Genomic DNA, 22,305 nt, shown 5'->3' with positions numbered 1-22,305 from the left:
AAAAGAGCTCTCCCTCCACAGCCCATGTCTCTTGCTTCCTGCTGTCATTGTGACAGTCCAAAAAGGAAAATTATCTTAAAGTCTGACCTAATAACTAGGGATTTAGAGTTCTAGCAGATCAAATTATTTCTGAATCCAGTGTGCTGCTGGATTTTTGTTGGTTTGCAGAAATAGAGATGCGTTTTACAAACTAAATCATATTTGACTTTATTTTCAGCATTGCTATATAGTCTCAGTGGTGCACCTCCTGCATACACATAATGGTGATGTTAGTAGCACCACATTAATAAGAACAAGTGCATTAATTTTAAAAATAACTGATATTTTGAAAAGCAAAGCATGCAATACTTTCTCAGCCAAACGACAAGAAGAGACAATGCCTGAAACACTTCTGACCAACAGTCATTTCTCCATGAAGCTGTCAGCATTAAGAAGTTAACAGGAAAACACAGAGGTACCTAAGACACCACAGCATGTTACAAGAGCTCTGGTACTAGAGCAGGTAATGACCTTTGGTATTTCAAAGCTATCTGATGGAGGGAGAGCATACACATACATGTTGTATCATCTTAAAAGGCTGACTTTTTAATGCTGACAGCTATTCCTCGGTGAAATCTCACAAAGCAAGACATGGTAGTTTAAAATCTGGCCAAATAAGGTTTTGCAATAAAAGGCAGAAATGTGGTTTCTCCTTGTCAAAGGACCCTCAACTTCTCACACTATGCTTTGCATCAGTGTTATTAGGAATTCAAAACATAATAGAAACTAAATATTGGTTATTCCTTTATAATATTGTAAGATGACTGGACCTAGACTACCATCTCTATCCTGCCCATTACTGAGGAGAACCTTAGCATTTGATTTCTCCTCTTTCTGTTTAGGTCATCTAGCAAACATAAACTTACAATACTGTAAACAGATACTAAAAATAATAATGATTCACAGTTAGGGGGTTGGTTTGTTTGTTTTATTATTTCTTTTTCCGTAAACACCTTGGATCAATGCCTTGGGAACTAGACTAGAGAATTAGTGCTTAGGCTAGAGAATGGTGGTACTAGACACTGGCTGTACAGGTTATATGGTTAGGCAAACAACTGCACATGATCTCTTTTAATAACCTCTGAAATTTAAGGGAAAGGTCATCAGCTTTGCACAATGAAAAGCTATGATCTCTGCAATCAGAGGTTATACAACCCTGGTTAACATGAATGGCTATATTCTACAGAATAATTTTCCTTTTCATAAAGATATAGGAGTTCCTGATACTTGTGTTTCTATGTTGTTGGTTTTATTACAAGATACATATTCATCAGGTAACACTCTGATATTACTATTATGTGCTCACAAGGGCAAATTAATAATGCTGGCACCATAATTCTCTCCTAGATGATCCTCAGTGGTGCTGTATTCTTGTGCAAGTCCTTGAAGCAACAAAGCTAACTTTCTCATCAGAGTAACAGAGGAGATATAAGAATGTAAAAAAGGATTTGCTTCATCAATGATTTGAGAGTTGGGGTTTTTTTTTAATCTTTTATTTTTACTTCTCAGTTTAAATGTGAGTGGAGATATTCCAGCATCTTGTACAAAGAGAATATTATAGGCTTCCTCATCAGTCTTTCTTAACTTTATAATAAACCAGAAAGCTGGTTTCAGTAGAAGAGTTGTGCTTTAAAGAAAACCAGTCATTAAAAGAAACCTAACTGAAAAATGTTGCTATCTGAAACCATGGCCTACATTTCATCTTTCAGTGTGTGATAAAGTCTCATGAATCACTTTCTATTTGCTGCAGGAAAGCATGTGTACGTAAGGAGTTACCATGGAAGAGCTGACACAACATAAAATAGAACATTTCATGTTTAATGACACCATATACTGTTATACCTGCTATTACAATCCTGTAATTCTGTAATCTAAAAATTTTTTTGCATGTTAAAGAAAAATGTTGCACTCCTTGTATCAAAGAATGTAAAACCTGCAATATTAGCAAAAAATACATTCCCTGCAGTGTCTGTTTTAAGCACCTTCTGTGGTCATCTGACAGAAAGGGCTTCTGGCCTTTACTTATGTACCCATTTAAAACTGCTTGTAAATTGTTGATAACTAGCATTTGACTGCAAAGACAGAAAGGATGCCCACCCTCAAGGGTTAAGTAATTTTATTTATTAAATATGCCAAAATCAATACAGCTGGTAACATTAAACAGACATAAAAGTAAGTTTACTTTATCTACTCAGTTGTAACTGAACAAAGCGGTGCTTCTCAACAGCTGTGAGTCTTTACAAAAGAGAGCAAAGCCATGTTGTGCAAATTCTCTGTCATATGTGAAGATAATCTGACTTCTAGCCACTTAAGAAATACAGATTACATAATGAAATTTTAGATTAACCACTTTATTTTTAGCCATATAATACACATTTGTCTGCATTTGGGTTCTCAGGACAGGTTACAAAATGATAGGCTTGGAAAAGATGCCAACTTCTTCATTCATTGCTAATACCACTCTAGATTAGGAGTACAAAGTATACTGCAGTCACACTCCAATAACCAGATGCTCTGTTGATACCAGACATCCCAGACCACCTGTTTTCATATCCTTACACAACTTTAGTTTGTCATTCAAAATAGTCTTGTTCTGTAATTTGGCATTGGATATGACTATTGCTTTGGCAGTGAGCCAGACAGAAGCACAATGCTCTCTGTCAGTAAAAACTAAGCAAAACCCTCCAAAGCAGCAAACCTTAACTTCCATTTTAATAAACAGCTGTTTGTAGAGAGACAAAGAAGAAGGAGGAAGACTGGTAGAAAAGAAAAGAAATGAAATGGTTAAATCTCTGCAGTTACTGCATAATCTATTCCTGTTAGAATTTGAAATTTTCTAGCTCCCAAACATCCAGCTGCTCTGTCTCCCAGAGTTCTCAAGATGATCCACAAAACACATGCTCATCACAATGCCATGAACATGCTACAAAACTGAGAATACCAGAGGAGATACCAGCAATCTCACTTCTTGTTAATATGATTCCTAGAGAGAAGAAAATATATTACAAATCCCCCTTTCATTTTTTATACCAGATAAGGGTCATCTGTAATTAAGGATAATCTGTAATATTTTAGCTTCCTGAAATACAGTAAAAGTTTGGGGTTTTGTACTTCTGTGAAATTTCAAATAGCTATACAGATGTATGGATGGATACACAACATAGTTGAGCAGCTTGTGAGTAGTAAGACAGGCAGGGGCCTTTTCTCTGCGACTTCTGCTGCTCAGCTGCAACAGGGCCATGTGGCACTTAGAAACCCTGAAGAAACAGAGAAATTAGTTTGGGGTTTTGGTTGTTGTTGGTTTTGGTTTGTTGTTTTGTTTTTTTTTCTGTCTAGACAAATAAAAGTCACAGATGGAGAAGGTTTGATGTGTACAAAGAGACCAAAGTAAATAGCAAATCTATATGCCATGCTCAGCCTCACACTACTGCACCCCTCAAAGCCATTCTCCTCCCAAACTCTCTATACAATTTCATATTTTAAATTATAGACTGGTCTACTTTTTTCTTCTTCTTTTTTTTTTTCTTTTGCCAACAGCATCCTTTGCACAGAGGGCACTAAACTGATGGGTTTTGCCTGGGTGGCTATGCTGAAGGTACCCAACTCTACACCCTCGCTGAGAGGATGTAGTGTCTTAACACTCCCTTCAAGCAGACCAATGGGGTTTGATTAAAACACTGTCAAACATGGTCTAATCAGTCTGACTTTCAATTCAGTTATGAAGCTGTAGTATAAATGTCAGAGCTGTGGAGAACAGCAGCACTTGCTGAAAATTCATGAACCACTATAGGCCGCCACTCTTTATCTGACACATCTAGATACAAAAGAAGATATATAACTTTTTACAAAACATATCATCTTCTGCTTTCATGTTTTGGGAGAATAAAGAAGTTGCAGATCCTGATGTTTTTATGTTCCTGGCAGCTCCCTTCCCTGGAGCTGTTTGATGATCAGGACACAGTGCAGCTAGACAACAACCACTGTCACTAGAAGAAAGATGAGAATGCAGTCATACAGGAAATTGTTGTGGAAACAGTATTACCCTTATTTCTTTTCAGTTGTATTGAACAGGTTTAACTGTAACATTTAATACAATCTTTGCAGAGTTTGGGACCTCTCTGCTTCCTCTCTACACAGAAATGTTACTTTCTCTAAGGCATCATTGGTATTTATGTTAAAAATCTTTAATCATGAAAGAATATGGAAAACTATATAACAATAATTATTTAAATAAAGTACGTAACTTTATTCAGCTCTGCTTACTTTTGATGACAGTTTGCAAAATAAAGAATATTTTGCACAGTTATTTTAAGACATCCATTAAGAACATTATAGAGCTGATTCTTATATATGCTCATTTCTTAGCAGGAGCTGGCAGAGTCCCCTTTGGGAACATCACCTGGAACACAGGACTTCAAAGCCTCCTCTGTGAATACCTGTGAGTCTTCTCATCATGGCTTATACACAGAAATACTGAACATAATCCTAAGAGATATTTGCTCCTTGGCTGGGAGTGGGGTGCATGTGTTCTTTTCTCAAGGGAATTAATTACCATTTTAACAAATCTTTTGCTTTAGTGTAGTCAGCATTCTAGTGCCTTATTAAAACCACCACTGTCTATGAAAAGTTCAAGAATTTTTAAATGGAAAAAATGCAATGCATGTATGGCAAAGGCTGCTGATTTTTTTTTCATTTTTTTACTGTTGAGGAACATAAAGAAGTTTTGAGATTATTTTTTTTTTTCTTGATTTTGCAAGCAAGGACAAATGTAATTTCTGTCACCTCCTGTTAATCAGCCTATCATCTAGTACATCATTATTTGCTCAGAGATGCTCTGTGTAAAATTTGCAGACACTTCAGTGTATTGCTGCCTAAACCTGCCTAACTACTAAGTGTATGTGCTCCGATTGTCATCCACCTATAGCTTTGCTTTGGAGAAATCAATATTAAATCATAGAATCATAAAATAGTCAATTAAGCATTCAAAATTTTTTTCTCTAGTGAGAACCAACCTGCAACACTGAGTCCAGCTCTGGGTCCCCCAACATAAGAAGGGTGCAGGCCTGCTGGAGTGAGTCCAGAGGATGTCACGAAGATGATCAGAGGGCTGAAGCACCTCAGCTATGGAGACAGACTAAGACAGTTGGGCTTGTTCAGCCTGGAGAAGAGAAGGCTTGAGGTGGGCCTTAAAGCAGCCTTTCAATACCTGAAAGCGGCCTACAAGAAACGTGGAGAGGGTTTCTTTACAATGGCGTGTAAAGATCGGAAAAGATGGAATGGCTTTAAACTGGAAGAGGGTAGATTTATATTAGATATTAAGAAGCAATTCTTTACTGTGAGGATGGTGAAACGCTGGAACAAGTTGCCCAGAGAAGCTGTGGCTGCCCCATCCCTGGCAGTGCCCAAGGCCAGGCTGGACAGGGCTTGGAGCAACCTGGTCTGGTGGAAGATGTCCCTGGCCATGACAGGGAGTTGGAAGTGGATGAGCTTTAAGGTCCTTTCCAACCCAAACCATTCTGTGATTCTGTGATTTGCTGAGGTGGGTCATGGTACAGTTTTTATACATAAGCCTCAGCAAGCCTTAAGGGTTTGCTCTATCAGGCCACATGGTAAAAAACAAAACAAAATAGAAAAGACATTCAAACTCAGAACTTCAAGAGACTTTCATTTTTTTTTCCATACCCTGCAAGGAGGAGGCTCCCTTGAAGTGCAGCCCATCAGCTGATAGGTCTCTGCCAGCATTCATCCATGAGTTTCACTTTGTACAAGAGAATTGTTATTTACTGAGGGTAAAGAGACTGATCTGGTGGTTCTTAGCAGGTAGAATTGAGAAACTAAGGGATCCCAGCCCTCGCTCTCATCCATATTTGTGTAACATGCATAGTGTCAAAAGGATAGATTCACTGTCTCAATATAAATTCATATCTGTACTCTGAGTCAAGGCTCTCTCAGAACTTCACATAGTGATCAAAGTGTCCATGCCATTATGCATTAGGAGACACAGTTATTAAATCTCCGTGTTTTCCCTTATTTCTGTCATGCACATTTTTATGCCAAAGGAAAGGGGGAAAAAAAAGCTACTTTTCCTCTGTCACTTATTTTCTTCATCTTGCTGAAAATTGTGGGAAAAAGCTTATGAACTACATTACAACATTTTTTTTTGTTATTGCTGTAGGCATTATTTTTTCCTATAAACCATTGTTATATAAATGATGGTTTATATAAACTTTGGGCTTGTGTGTAGAAAAATTGTGCTTTAAAAGACAGACATTTTATTTTATTAAGAAACAAAAACTTGCATGGGATTTTATATTCAGTATATTTTATATACTTGTATGTGCATATATTCAGCTTTCCAAATAAAAAATGAGTGCTCCTGCATCCTGGCCAGTACCGTTAACATTTATCAAAGTCACATTCAATAATGAGGAAAATAGAGCTGCTAAAATTGGTACAACACTCCCAAGGTGAAGCAAGAACTACATCGCACAGAACAGGCAGCCAAGAGTCAAGCTTCTGTGGAGCTCATGATGCTGATACTTAAACAATTACAATTGCAATCATGAGTAAATAACATTATTCAATTTCATCTTCCTGTATGTTTTGCAATGTCTCATGTTGCAATTCCCATGAAGCGGTCACAAATCATCAAACTAATAGGTGGGGAAGAAAATTTTAATTGCAAGTCATTAGACAAGCTATCTCAAGGCTTGTGCACAACATGTTTAACTGTAATCAGAGGGTAATAAAGTTCAAAAATATTTCTATCAAAGAAGGCCTTCAAAATAGAGATGTAGGAGAGTCTATTGAATAGTTTAAATTAGATATAGATTAGTCACAAATCACTGAGAGAGCTTAACAAGAAATCAAAATCAACACCTTGAGTATGGAAGTGCCTTGTCAATATACAGCTTGCTAATGTGCAACATGATCAACATTTCAATATATTCCACCACATTCATTCAGTGATACCTTGGATGAGCTAATGGGATGTGTTCACACTTTGATAAAGCACTTAAACACCACTAAGTACTCCAACAAACATTATGTTTTTTAATTATTTCTATCACTTCTGAACTACTACCAGTAGTATTGGCAGTAGGACTGGTTACATTTTCTCCTATCACATAAAGCTAAATTACAAATGTGGCCTGATCTAATGTTTATTTTAATCACCATGGGATTTCTAATTGTCCTGAGAGGGTTTTAGATGAAACTTTTTCTTTAGCCAAAGTGTATAGTGTATGTTGTCATATAGATGACATCATCGTTCAAAATACATTTTCCTCTCAGCTCACCCCAGCCAACTTTTCTATATTTCTTTTACTCTCTAGCTGGATGATAAAAAAAATCAGACCTTCTAAAGATGGAATAACTGCTTCTATTATCTTTAAGCTTGCAGGACAGTGTTCACTTGTCATAGAAATCAGTGTTTCTCTGATGACTTGAAATTATATGGCGTTTGTTTTTTTTTTGTTTTTATTTTTTAACTTGGAGTCAAAATAGAGAAACACCACATCTGTGAATCACACAATCATCTGAAACTCCAATGCCAGGTCAGATTTTATGTCTACAGTAGACCCTGCCTTCACAAGAAGCAAGCAACGTAGGCTATGTTTCAGCAAAGCAGTTGAATACATATTTCACATAAAATAGACAAAAAGTCCCACGCATGAATAACATGCATGCAGTTATTCACCTTAAGGGGAGCTTATTCCCAAAGGCTTTGCCTTATGTGGTCCTAGTTTCTTTGCCTTCATCCGCTGAGTAATAAACGTTCCAACAAGTTTCCTAGAACCTGGTGCAGCTTTAACCAAATTCACAGTAAGAGCAAATATGTTCAGTACCAGAGCTGTACATGGAAAATGTCACTGCCACATCAATCCCATTTGATTATATAATGTCCCACTCCCGTTTCTCAGATCTAATGACCACTTTTTCCTTGAATACACACCTAAACTCTTGTATACTGCACCCTCTACAGGATAAAATACACAGTGTGTCAGAGGTGAGGGGAGAAGAGACATCTCTGGATACCAGATATTACCATCATCTTCAGTTGAAAATCTAACTGCTGATTTAGGCAGTTAGTTTTCAGTGATGTATTTGTTAAACAATAGGATAATTTCAATCTATTAGAACAGAAAATGTCAGATTGAATTATTGCTAATGAATGGGTCTATGCTTTATGCTATGCAATAAGCAGAAGTCAGGCTGGCTGGGTGCTGAAGGAAAACTGAGAAAGCTTTCTCAGTACCTAATCTGTGTGTTGTTAATTTATCACTAATCCAAACTACACAATACTAATTAAATTTTTGCCTAACATAGCATGCAAGCAATAAGCATATTTTAAATGTCAGTTGCGATCTTTTTCTATTATCCTGGGAGTTTTAAAGTGCTTCATGACTGACAGATTTCTGTAAGTATAGAATTGTGTATCAGAGGGTAATAGTATATAAAAGTAGAATTTCAAGGTGAATAATGTTCTTAACTGCCATCAGTTTACAGAACAAGGCAACACAACCCTGGATCTTTTATAGTGCTTCAAAACGTGACGTAGACTTCATTAAGACTTCTGAAGAAGTAATTTGATTTTTAGCACTTCTTACATTTCAATAAAATCTAGGCCTTCCTGCCCATTCTATTTTTCAATGTTGTTATTAAGAATATGGTAAAAAGGAACTAATTACTAATTGCTCACCACCAAATATTACTCTGCAAGTTTAGCTCCCAGCTAATTTGGTTTGTGTAAGGAATGAAAAATCCTCTTATAACTTGACCTTTCCAAGATGATCAGCAAACTATCAGAAACACAATTCAAGAAATGCATCTGATTTATTGGCAAAAAGACTTTTCTTTTTAGTAGGATGTGCTTTTTACTTTAAATGAGAACTGCTATTTCAGCTAATGAAATAGTGTTTCTGGTATTTGTAGTGTTTATCAAATCTGTTTTTATATCAGTAGTATGGAAACAATAGCTTTTCCTCACTGATGGCAATGTTATGAGGAATCCTTCAGAAACTTAAATAACAGAACTGTTTTGTAAACATAGTTTCTTTTAAACTGGTGGAAGCACTTTCTTAATCTAATATTTTGGTAAGTTTTTCTTTTAATCCCTTAGCTCAAGGAAAGCTCATACTTTGTCTCCCAAGTCAGTTATAGTGAAATGTTCATACTCATATTTCTTTGCATACGAATTTGTTTGAAAAAGGAGTGCCAAATATTCGTCTTTATCACCCAGTTTTGCTACTCAAAGACTGAAATATGTAAGTAGCAGAGCAAAAAAGAGGAAAATAGCTTTTATGAAAGGCATCCTTTTGTAGAGTGATGGATAAATGGAGTGGGACAATTTTTTTCTAAGACACCTCCAATAAAGTTGGATGATTTAGAGCAGGGATGAATTTGGTTCGCTGTCTTCCATGCAAAGATGAATTCTTTCATTGGGAGCTCCTTTTAGCAACTGTAGCCACAGTCCCATGGCAGCAAATTGAATCTATGATAAACTTACTATAGAATATGATTGAAATGAAGCTTTATACCTTTCCATACTAGTCTTCTATTATGGAGGTACTTATCTGGAATCATCATGATGAAACAGAGAGTTAAAAAAAAAAAAATCTCATTTTTGGAAGTGGAGAAGAAATCAGTCAGGTAGTGCTTTTCATTTCTATTTCCATTAAAAGGCATCTGACCTTACTTGCCACATCTCTAAAAAGAGACTTTTAAGAAAGAAAATATTCACTATACAATGTGGAAACACTTTATTGCATAATGGTATCAGTTTGTAATAATTAAAAGAGGCAATGACATTTCATTCTGGGAACATGAATTTGACTTATTTATCAATTATTTCTACTGGGAAAACAAAAAACCAAAACCAGATCCCAATCACACATTTTGAAGAGTACCATTGATCAGTGAAATACAGGGAAATAATGTGTCTCTGTCGTAATAAATACTGACATTCATAAGAGAAGTTAAACATTTAAATACTTGAAGAAATTAACAATGAAAGAAAGGAGATGTGTGAAAGCATAAAAAGAGGGGAGGAGGATGAAAAAAAAAGGATAATCTTCCCACCACTATTAGTTACTTTTTCAGTTTATAGCATTGAATATTTAGTCTCCATAAAATCCTAATCAAGAGGGGGAAAAAAACCGTCCCACAACTTCCTCTGCAAGACAATTCAGAGAACGCTTTGACTTTTTCCATACTCTCTCTACTGCATATGGAAAGCCCAAGGAAACTGGACCTGCTGACGGAATTTAAGCATTCTCTCTGAAATGACAGAAATTCAAAATGGGTTCATTCACCCATTTCAGCAAGTGCTCATATGCTATAGCAATGGGCATGCTATAAAAGCAAAAAAGCTAAAGCATTTATCATGCAATGCAACTATTCTGAATAAAAAAAAAAAAAAATCAGCTGTCAAAAAGCAAAGTTAGGATCATAATGATCATTTAATGATGATGGTTACTTGGCACACAGACTCATGCCTAAACCACATAAATGTGTGTGTATGTAAAAATATGTACATTTATATGCAGTGGTAGGAAGATTTGATCTTCTGCTTCAGTCACAGCTTTCTCCCATATATGTTTCTGGTTTATATCCTAATAGGAAGATAAAACTGCAACTTCCTTCAACTGTGCTAGGTATTCCACTCTAGCAGTCCTGTCATGTACTTACTGGTATGAAATACATGCCTATCTGTGATGTCTAGCTTGTAAAAATGGGCTGCAAATTTCTAGGATGTCCTCACGTACTCTTTTCCACAAAGCGAGAGAGGAATACAGTGAGCAGCTCTTAGATTTCAGGATCTTAAGACACAAAGAGTGAATAAATCATCTGTGTGCAATGTAGGATGACTAATTAAGAGAGGATGTTACCCCTCTAAAGATCAACATTATTCCATAATTTTCTCATGTATGAGGCTTTTTCAGGGTCATGTCTGTCAATTCTCCATTTAGCAGCTCGGGTAGATGAGCGTTTGTCTGTTTTCAGAGTATAATATATGACTGATCATTTTTTCCAGAATAACTTAATATTTTGAACCAAAACCAAATCAACAACTTTCTCATATTGCCAACCATTTTGCTGAAACTTGACCCTGCTAAAAAATGAACCTTTTGTAGAAACACCACCATTATTTTTAAATTTCTGAGTTTTGGCTTTCTGTCACAACATAACAGAAAGGATGCTCAGGTATTTCCAGATGCAGTTTAGAATGGCAGATATAAGGGAAATTACAAGACAACCATATTTTTTTTTCTTCCTTCCCTTTCTCCCCATACCAAAACTTGGTCATTGATGTTTTACATTAATGTAATATTTTCCACTTTATAGGAAAAGGATTTAAACCAATGATTCTCAAATTACAGTCATGGCCAAGTAAACTGTGTTGATGTATCTGGACCATGGCTCATAACAGAACCAGTTAAGATCAAGGGTGAAATAAAGAAAACAACCCCTGCTAAACCTAAACAGGCTCTGTTCGAAGTATTTCACTAATATTATATCTCTTGTCACAGCAGTGTCCTTTACAGTCCATATTTTTGTATTATCCTTCTTCTCCCATTAACTCAGATGGTCTTTCCAGTGAACTTTTCACTATTTCACCAACCCAGCACACATTAATTCTCCCAGCACACATTAATTTGACAGCTTCCCAGTTGTCAAACTACTTTTGGTTATTTTTATGCCGGTGTTAATATTCTACAGTCATTAAACATTATGGTCAAAAAAGCAAAAAAGGTCAAAAAAAAAAAAGCCAACAAACCCACCCTCCCAATGCTAAATGAAATGCACAGGTTTACACCATCCATACATTTTCAAGAGTGAATTACATTATATGACTAGCATAATACCATATAAGAGAGAAGATGAAAATGGCCTGCCTTAATATGATGCTTGCAAAGGTTACGGTAGGGACTCCTGAGAGCTCAACCACCAACCTGAGTACTGATGGGAATTCAGAAAGGAGAGGAACATAGCTATACTACACTACGCAGGACTAAATAACTCTAAAAAGGCAACTAAGAGAAAGAGTTGGTTACAGAAATTCACAAGGGTGGCTTTACACATTATGTAAAAATGGCAACACAAAGTGAGGTCATTAGGACTGTGTGTACTTCGTGCAGCTTTGCTCAGCAGCAGGGAGGTTCTCAAGATGTTGAGTGTCAAGCACCTACGCTATAAATTATTTCTTAGTGTCTAAACAGAATTATCACCACCGTTACATTTGGATTTAGTGCTCAGGTTGTCCTAGCGCAATTTAGGAGCAGTGATTTTAACCATTCACCTCCTAAGAGAAAGCAGAGCGAAGAAAAGGAAGTTTCATATGGAAAGAAACTGACTGAGGGTTTTAAAAAAAATAATTTTCTGTGTTTTCAGTCTTCAAAGCAAGGAAGATTGTAAGCCTATTTGTAACAATGCACACCCAAATCCTTCCCGTTATCAGCTACGATAGTTTAGAATATTTATTTTCCTTACATGAAAGATCTTACTTACAAATAAAATATTTGTTTTAGGCCTAGAACCCCAAAATAGTATATCAGAAACCAGAAGAAAAGATAATTAATTTTGTTTTTAGAGGAATAATAACTGGATAGAGGGGAGCGGGAAAACCATGAGAAAGAGAATTGTGTGAGTACAAATACAATTTTTTGTAGTGCACAAGCAAACTGTTCCTCCCTTGCTCTTGTACCCTTTTAAAAGTAGAAAGAGTGTCCCTACTAATGATACTGATGGACTTAAAAGAAAATCACAGCTAATTCTGTTCTAGCAGAAATTCACTCCTAGCCATAGCAAACCTGGTTTGTGTATCCAAGAAATAGTACAACATTCTTCTTAGCATATAGAAAATCAATACTATTTCTGAATTGCACTAAGCTTGCAATGTGAGTTTTCATTTACTTTCAATCTGTTTTAAAGGAAGATTTTTAAGGAACACAAATTTAAGCACAAAATACAAAAATTAACTAGACTATTAAACTAAGATACTGGATATAAACATTTCTCTGTATCTTTGACATGATTTTTAAAAGCATTCAGGAGATTTTCATAAGCACCAAAAAAAAGGTGAGAAACCATCAGTCAAATGACTCCCTACTCTCAGATTCCAGTCTTTCTACTCCTTCCCAAAAGCTTAGATTAAAAGAAAGAAATGGCACTAAGGGTCAATTGTTTTGAAATATTTTGGGCCAGAGAGAAAATCAGATTCCATGCACAAAATTCCCTTGCAGTGAAGTTGTCTTCTTTAATGATGAGCTTTTGTGACCAAAGCACTAATCAAGAAGGAAATGAAGCCACCATCTCAAATAATTCAGACCTAAACTACTGAAGAATTCAATGCTACCAGGAAACAAAACTGAAGAAAAACTTGCAACTCTGTCATCAAGTCCTTGAAAATACACTGGCAAGGTGTGGTAGTTTTTCCAAACATACATTCTGATTTCCAGCTGTGATTTTAGAGACACACGAAAGGGAGAGGGATTTTTAGGGTCCTCGGTATGCCCTGAAACAGAAGCATCAGAAAGCAGAGCTCATACTCTACCAGCAAATTGGAGTTTTTCCTACCTTAAAAAAATATTGCAGTTTCTTCTATCTCTCTAAACCAAGCGGATCAGTGCAGCTCCACAGTTTGCAGCACATGTAGATAGAGTTATTGAATCATAGAATAGTTAAGGTTGGAAAGGACCTTAAGATAATCTAGCTCCAGCTAGATGATATGTCCCAGCAGTTTCAAAGATATGGATGAAAGGAAAGTTAAGAATACATTGATGATCAACATTTCAGGGTACAAATTGCACCAACTTTAGAATTCTTTTACAGTCCCCTCCATGTTCACATTTCAGCATAGCTGTATTCTAATCTTATATTATTATTGATTATATTACTCTTTTTTCCCTGGACAGTTTTAAAATATACACATCTTGATAGTTGAGATGCTAGTTTGGAAATTGGTGTAGGAGACTCTCAGCCCCTCTTCAATTATATCTTGTGAAACAGACTCTCTGGAGGTTTTCAATAAAATGTTCTTTCATTATCACTCAAATTACATCTTCACATTTATTGACAATAATCCTGAAGAGGATGAGTTTCTGCTGGAAGTCAGCTTTCACCATGAAGAATGAGGATTTCAAGAAAATATGCATTAAAAAATGTACCACAGAAACAGTAGAATTCTATCTCTGCAGAATGCTATTGAGTAAATTGCTATTCTATTGCACAGATCACTGTTGTAATATTGAAGAAAAATAGACTTAATTACCATGAAGCAGCGTTCACAAGCTGAAATGATAAGCTTGTAGATGTAATGATGGGTTATTTGCTAAACATCGACTTACAAATTCAGTTAGGGAATAAGTGGGGAAAAAAAAGTGCCATCTTGTGAGCTGAATTTCAGCAGGTATTTTTAGTGTTTGCTGTGATGGATGAGTATTTGTGCGCTTGCATTGCTTCGGTCTGTTGGGGAGACACATTGAGACACATGCATTTAAGTGGGTTTCTAGAATAAACTGATTTTCACTACCTGCTTCCAAACTCTGCAGAACCCTTTTAGGATGTGGTAGACAAGCTTCCACAACCTGCTCAGCTTCACCCAGACTCAGAGTAATTTGAATGTGTATAATTAAAAATTAATATCTTAGCTGAAATTTAGCATTCAGTCAGCGGATCGGAGCTAGCCCAGCTGGAGCCGCAGCCGGCACGCTTCAGCGACCGCGAGGGGCAACGGAGATGAGGAAAACCAGCGGGGACAGCACAGAGACACCGCGGGTCCCGACACCTCCCGAAGCCCCAGCAGCCCTTGCGAGAGAGCGGCTGACGTGGCGGGGGGCGTTCCCACGGTGACGGTGACCACCGCGCTGCCCCTTGCCTTGAGGGAGCCTCTGAGAGGGCGGCGGTGTGTCACTGCCCACCGGGTGCAGGGAGGAACAAGCCGGTCGTGTTGCTGACCCTGTTGCTGGTGTCCGACTGCGGACCAACATGGTCGCCTCCAGAAAGAGAGCTTGCAGTAAGGTGACTGCAGCAACTCAGAGACCCCGTCCCAAACAGTGGCTGTTCAGGTCTCTGGATTCAGGGAGTGCCAGAGCCTGCTGCTGCCGGGGGAGGGAGGACAGCATTCCACCTGCGTGAGGTGTGAGCAGGTAGAAGATCTGCTTAGCCTGGTGGCAAGACTTAAGGAGGAGGTTGAGACGTGGAGGACCATCAGGGAGTGTGAATGGGAGATCGACTGGTGGAGTAACTCCCTGGCGTGCCAGTCGGAACGGTTCCAGGGAGATACCCCCCCAAAAGGGGAAGGACCCCCTGCCTTCTCACACAGAGGGGGATGGCCCGAGACAGCCCCTGCCCTGTAGCTGTTGTGCAGAGGTAGGGGACCAAAAAGACGATGAGGGTTGGAAGCGAGTTCCGGTTCGACGTCGGGGGAAACCCTCCCCCCTTCCTGCCCTGCTTCCCCAGGTGTCCGTCCGTAATAGGTTCGAGGCCCTGGATCTTGAAGGAGAGGTAGGTGAGGATGTGGTGCAAGGCTAGCCTACAAGGCCACGTAGGAAAAGGCAGTCGACTTCGCACCTCAAGACTGCCTCTGATAAGAAAGAAAGAAAGAAGGGTCATTGTAGTAGGCAATTCCCTTCTGAGAGGAACAGAGGGCCTGATATGCAGAGTTGACCCTCATCATAGGGAAGTGTGTAGTCTGCCTGGAGCCCGGATCAGGGATATCACCAGGATGCTCCCCAACCTGGTGCACCCGACAGACTACTACCTGCTGCTGGTCTTCCAGAGAGGTGAGGGGGAAGCTGCTTCCCGCAGTCTGAGGGGCATGAAGAAAGACTACAGGGCCTTGGGGCAGATGGTGGAAGCGTCTGGGGCTCAAGTGATCTTCTCCTCACTCTTTCCATCTTCCATTGATGATGTGGGATGGAATGGGAAGATTCAGTCCATAAACGATTGGCTTCGAGACTGGTGCTGCAGGCAGGGCTTTGGATTCTTTGATAACAGCTGGTTTTATAGGGCACCTGGACAATGACAAGTGGGAAAGGTTTATCTCACAGAGGCAAACTAACTTCCCTGATGTTTGCTGGAAGGACCACTCAGCAACCCAGCCACAGTCCAGGAGGTTCCTCCAGTGTATGGATGATAACTTACTCCTGCAAATGGTGGATGAGCCAACCAGGAGAGGAGTGCTGCTGGATCTCATCCTCACTAACAAGGAGGGTCTGGTTGAAGCAGTAAGGGTTGAGGGCTGCCTTGGTTGCAGCGACTACGAGATGGTGGAATTCAGGATCTTGTGTAGTAGGACTAGTAGAATAGCAGGTAGAATTGCAACCCTGGACTTTAGCAGGGCAAACTTTGGCCTTTTCAAGCAATTGCTGGGGGAAATCCCATGGGCAAGGCTGTTTGAGGGTAAAGGGGCCTAAGATAGTTGGTTGGCATTCAAGGATTGATTTTTCTGAGCTCAAGATCGGAGCATCCTGACACGTAGGAAGTCAAGGAAGAGGGCCAGGAGACCTGTGTGGCTAAATAGGGAATTGCTGAGTATGCTCAAGTGGAAGAGGAGAGTTTACAGGTCATGGAAGGAGGGGCTGGCCACTTGGGAGGAATATAAGGCTGCTGCTAGAGGATGTAGGAAGGCAGCTAGGATGACTAAGGCCTCCTTAGAATTAAACCTGGCGAGAAGGGTCAAGGACAGCAGAAAGAGCTTTTTCAAATACATGGCAGATAAAACTAACACCAGAGGCAATGTAGGCCCACTGATGAACGGGATGGGTGCCCTGGTGACAGAAGATACAGAAATGGCAGAGTTACTGAATGCCTTCTTTGTCTCTGTCTACTCTGCTGCAGGCAGTCCTGAAGAGCCCTGTACCCCTGAGACCTTAGATGAAGTCAGGTCAACGGAGCGGTTTGCCTTAGTCGATGAGGAATGGGTTAGAGACCAGTTGAGCAATCTGGACATCCATAAATCCATGGGTCCAGATGGGATGCACCTACGGGTGCTGAGGGAACTGGCGGAAGTCATTGCTAGACCACTCTCCATCATCTTTACCAAGTCTTGGGAAATGGGAGAGGTGCCTGAGGACTGGAGGAAAGCAAATGTCACTCCAGCCTTCAAAAAGGGCAAGAAGGAGGACCCGGGTAACTATAGACCAGTCAGCCTCACCTCCATCCCTGGGAAAGTGATGGAACACCTTATCCTTGGTGCCATCTTAAGGCAGATCAAGGATACGAGGGTTACGAGGGGCAGTCAACATGGCTTCACCAAAGGGAAATCATGCTTGACCAATCTCTTAGCCTTTTATGAGGAAATAACACGGTGGATGGATGATGGCAGAGCGGTGGATGTGGTCTACCTTGACTTCAGCAAAGCATTTGACACAGTCTCCCACAGCATCCTCACAGCTAAATTGAGGAAGCGTGGTCTGGATGATCAGGTAGTGAGGTGGACTGTGAACTGGCTGAAGGAGAGAAGCCAGAGAGTTGTGGTCTATGGGGTGGAGTCTAGTTGGAGGCCTGTAACTAGTGGAGTGCCTCAAGGGTCAGTACTGGGGCCAGTATTATTTAATATATTCATCAACGATTTAGATGAGGGAATTGAGTGTACTATCAGCAAGTTTGCTGATGACACCAAGCTGGGAGGAGTGGCTGACATGCCAGAAGGCTGTGCTGCCACCCAGCGAGACCTGGACAGGCTGGAGAGTTGGGCAGGGAATAACTTGATGAGATATAACAAGGGAAAGTGTAGAGTCCTGCATCTGGGCAGGAACAACCCCAGGTTCCAGTATAGGTTGGGGAACGGCCTGTTAGAGAGCAGTGTAGGGGAGAGGGAGCTGGGGGTCCTAGTGGATGACAGGATGACCATGAGCCAACACTGTGCCCTTGTGGCCAAGAAGGCCAATGTCATCCTGGGGTGTATTAGAAGGGGGGTGGTTAGTAGGTTGAGAGAGGTCCTCCTTCCCCTCTACTCTGCCCTGGTGAGACCCCATCTGGAATATTGTGTCCAGTTCTGGGCCCCTCAGTTCAAGAAGGACAGGGACCTGCTGGAGAGAGTCCAGCGCAGGGCAACTAAGATGATTAAGGGAGTGGAGCATCTCCCTTATGAGGAAAGACTGAGGGAGCTGGGTCTCTATAGTTTGGAGAAGAGGAGACTGAGGGGTGACCCTATTAGTGTATATAAATATATAAAGGGGGAGTGTCACGAGGATGGAGCCAGGCTCTACTCAGTGGCAAACAATGATAGGACAAGGGGTAATGGGTACAAACTGGAACACAGGTTCCACTTAAACTTGAGAAGAAACTTCTTCTCAGTGAGGGTGACGGAACACTGGAACAGGCTGCCCAGGGAGGTTGTGGAGTCTCCTTCCCTGGAGACATTCAAAACCCGCCTGGACACATTCCTGTGTAACATTATCTAGGTGTTCCTGCTCTGGCAGGGGGATTGGACTAGATGATCTTTTGAGGTCCCTTCCAATCTCTAGCATACTGTGATACTGTGGCTGTTTTAGACCTCACTTAAAATTTTAAGTAAAAACATTTAACACACAAGTAAGGATAATTTAGAGAATAGCTTTTGGAAAAAAAAACACAAAAAGAACAATGAAAATCAATACAAAAATAAAAATATTTTAACTATGTAGGAAAAAAAATAATTTTCTATATTGAATCAAATTTGGCTAAATTTTATATAAACAATTCCAAATTCAGAAGATTTCATCTGACCTTAAGTGGAGGCAGGAAAATAGATTTTTTTTTTTTCCCTCTCCATTCAACTTAAAGTTATATTTTTCTTTCTATTTTTACTCTTCTGTCATCACATTAGAAATGCATTATTCACTTTCACTTTTGTGTCACACCGTTAAACAAATTAATTCGACCTTGATGGAGTAGCTACAATAAGACAACTTGGAGAACCGGTCTTGAATGCAACATAAAATTATCCATTACTCATTATTATATAAAATAGATCAATTCTGTATTTTCTATCTAAGGAAAGGACTTTATTAAACTGAGAAGTACAAGGAAGATGCTATGTTCCAGGTCTGATCATGCCTAGTACCTAGTATTTCCTATTACAAAATTTGGAGGCATTATTGTTGTTGCTGATCACCTGTAGCAATGTCTGGTGGCAAGCAAAATCACCCAGTCTAAATCCAGCCCAGCTCCCTGCCTCTTTTAGTTCCATTACTTCTACTTTGTTCTGATTAACCATTACTTCTGTAAATTACAATTTGAAGAGCAGCTCACAGAGTTGTGTCATTTTGCAAGATGACCAGCATCAAAGAAGTTTCTTGTATATGGGATGGGAGCAATTGACAGAGACCATCTGCTTCCAGATGTAACTCTCTTAAAAGGCGCATACTTCATGGTTCTGTGGTTGCTTTCATCTGGGCTTTTACATGTGATAAGGAGCAACTGCTGAAGAGGAAGAGATAAAACAAAAGAAATAGATAATATTAAGCAGCTCCCAAGGAATAATTGGAAATATCCAATTGGAAATATCCAAGAATGCACCACCAAGGTGGTGCAATATAAAATGTGACTATCTTATCATAGATGACAATCATAATAGATTTTAATCCCACAATTCATGCTTAGGACTCTTAGAGGTTCCAGCAGACATTCTGCATGAACAAAGAAGGTAATACTGCATGGGAAACTGTGATCTCCAAGATACTGCTGCCTGGCAACTGGTGGCCACTTGTGTTCTCAATGGTCCCTTAGGGAATTCGCATTTCTGCTTGGCTGGTGAAAAGCTGTTTAGCTCTAAATTCACCTGGTCAGCTTTTTGATTTTGCTATGGCTGATATATATTCCTCCCAATTGTATATAACAGATAATGAAGAACCTTCTCTGGTTTAAATGTGAATCCCACGGGGTTTTTTTATACCCCTGTGTATGATAATAATAATGCCTTTATTCAGAAAGATTCACGAGTTTGTAACTAGCAAAAGTGCTTTTCCATTTATAAATATGGGTTGGATATACCCTGAAAATTCAGGAGTCAGAAAGAACATTATGAGAATAATTGGAGCTTTCAGAGCAGTCTCATTAGACTATACTATTCAAGACCTGACTTCCAAATTCTTGAGACTGGAAAGATAAGATTAGAAAGTTGCAACCTCTTTTCACCCTCACGCCCAGTAATGAGCGGACAATAGATGGGCACAGGCTGACTGTCATTTATGTTGGTTTACAAAACACAGATGTATCCCAGGGTTTTCATAATTTCCTGAGATTTACCTGCATTCAACTGGGTGGAAAATTTTCTTATAGCTGCACCTCTCTTTTTGGCAAGCTAGAGCTCGTTTTTCTTGAACCATCATGAAATTATGGTATTATCAACCTGATTTATAGTGAGGTTTACTCTCTTTTATTCTTGTCACTCACAGAGGCAGATGGATCCCTAAATTTAAAAGAGAGAGAGAGAGGGAGGAAGGGAGAGTGGGAGAATTTATATTAAGGACCTACGGAATCCAGAAAATCCATAGCCTAAATAGTGGGTAGGACTGCAAATTTTACCCCTCTCTTAACACATGGTAATGAACTAGCAGGAGGAGAAGCAGCACTGGGTGTGCTCTCTCATGTCATGTTCGAATATAAGGAAAGTTGAAAGTAGCTTCAGGTGACATCTGGCCACATTTGCCCAGGACAGTGAGGCTTCTCAACCTGGGAGAGCATCTGGCCCCAGAAAGCAAACCACACATAAGACAGTAAAATCACTTACGTTTTACAAAATGAGTCAATTAATAGGCTAATGAAAGTAACACTCATCAGGAGGAAGGTGAGATGAAATGCTGATGGGATGATTTGGAGACAAAGAATAATCCAGGGGAGGAAACCATTCTCAGGGGAAACAGTAGCTTTGTTCCTTCACAGTGCTACTTGTCATGTACAATTTTTGAATATTGACTACCGAACACTGTTCAGTTCAATGATTTTATCTTTCTGAAAAATGTGTGTGAATGAGATCATCAGGTTTGCAAGAGCAGTTACCCATCTGAGTGGGGAAAAAGGGTGCTGGGAAGTTTCTGGTGCATATAATGAAGCATAATCTTGGCTTCATTGGCCTTTCTGAACAGAGAATGGTTGGAGTGTCTCAGCAGGTTATCATGTCTGTGTCCAAGAGAACAAGCTCTCTCAAAGAGGCTATAAATTGCTTTTTGGAATTGATCTAAAGAATCTTTTTTTGCTATAATCTTCTTTACACAGACCGATTCTCAGCTGTGACTGAAGGCAAAAGAATCAGTCCTTAGGGCAAGGCCTTTAACTCTGTTCTTATTCTGAAATAATTTCTAACAGAAAATCAGTATACATTGGTTAAATCTAAGATGTATGCACGTAAATAATAAATAATCAATTTACTTCTCTTTAAAACAGTTTCCTGAGGAAAAGTAAGTGAGGTGAAGGAGGGTAATAGTGGAGTATCAAGATAATCAGCTTCAGGCATATCTTTTTGTTGACATAATGAGATAACGTTGTAATTATGTTAGTTCAAACACATGATACCTGAGAAGTGGAAGCATAATCTGACTTCTTAGGTTGAGCTACACAAATGTTACTTGACCCTTCCTCCTATGCATTTCTATGCTGCTAGAAATATGCTAAAAAGAACCAAAGAAAAAGAGTTGTGCTGTGACACCGTTTCTTAATCAGATGTCTTTCCACACAGAAACCAGGCTGGAAAAGACACTCAGTTGATAAAATAACTAGATTTTCAGCACATTTACCACTAGAGATTTGAAATTGGATGTTAAAAGCACTCTGAGCTGATGAACTTATCATGATTTGCTGGTTAGCATCTTGATTAACTGGGTATTAAAATCGTTTTACTAAACCTGGGGGAAGAGAACATAACAGCGTGCTTCATGCGCAGGAGCCAAATAAGGCTTCTGAGGTAACTGAGAAGTCTGTCGCAGAATCACATTTATTGAATGTGATTCACAAAGCACTTAAAGAATACATCAGAAGTAGCTAAAGCATGGGTCTAATAGTATTTCATTGGATTGCACTAAATGCACAGGTTACAACATGAATGTTTTATGATGCTGTAAAATATTTCTATTTTAAGGGCTTTATTAATAAAGCACCTTCATGAATTCAATTGAAAATTCTGAAATACTTGTGTTTATAGTGTGTTTCCTAGAAGCAGTAATTTTTACAGGTTTTACATAAATTGAGCTGAACAGAGAGGTTGATGGACTACTTTGTGACTAAGCAAAGTACTTTTATTTCATGTCTAGATTTAAGCATGATTTTTATTTCATCCTGATT

The sequence above is a fragment of the Pezoporus occidentalis genome, unplaced genomic scaffold (assembly GCF_034315485.1).
Source record: "Pezoporus occidentalis ecotype Australia unplaced genomic scaffold, CSIRO_AGI_Poc_V1 ctg74, whole genome shotgun sequence".
NCBI classification, from domain to species: domain Eukaryota; kingdom Metazoa; phylum Chordata; class Aves; order Psittaciformes; family Psittacidae; genus Pezoporus; species Pezoporus occidentalis.
Note: the sequence above shows the minus strand (reverse complement) of the source record.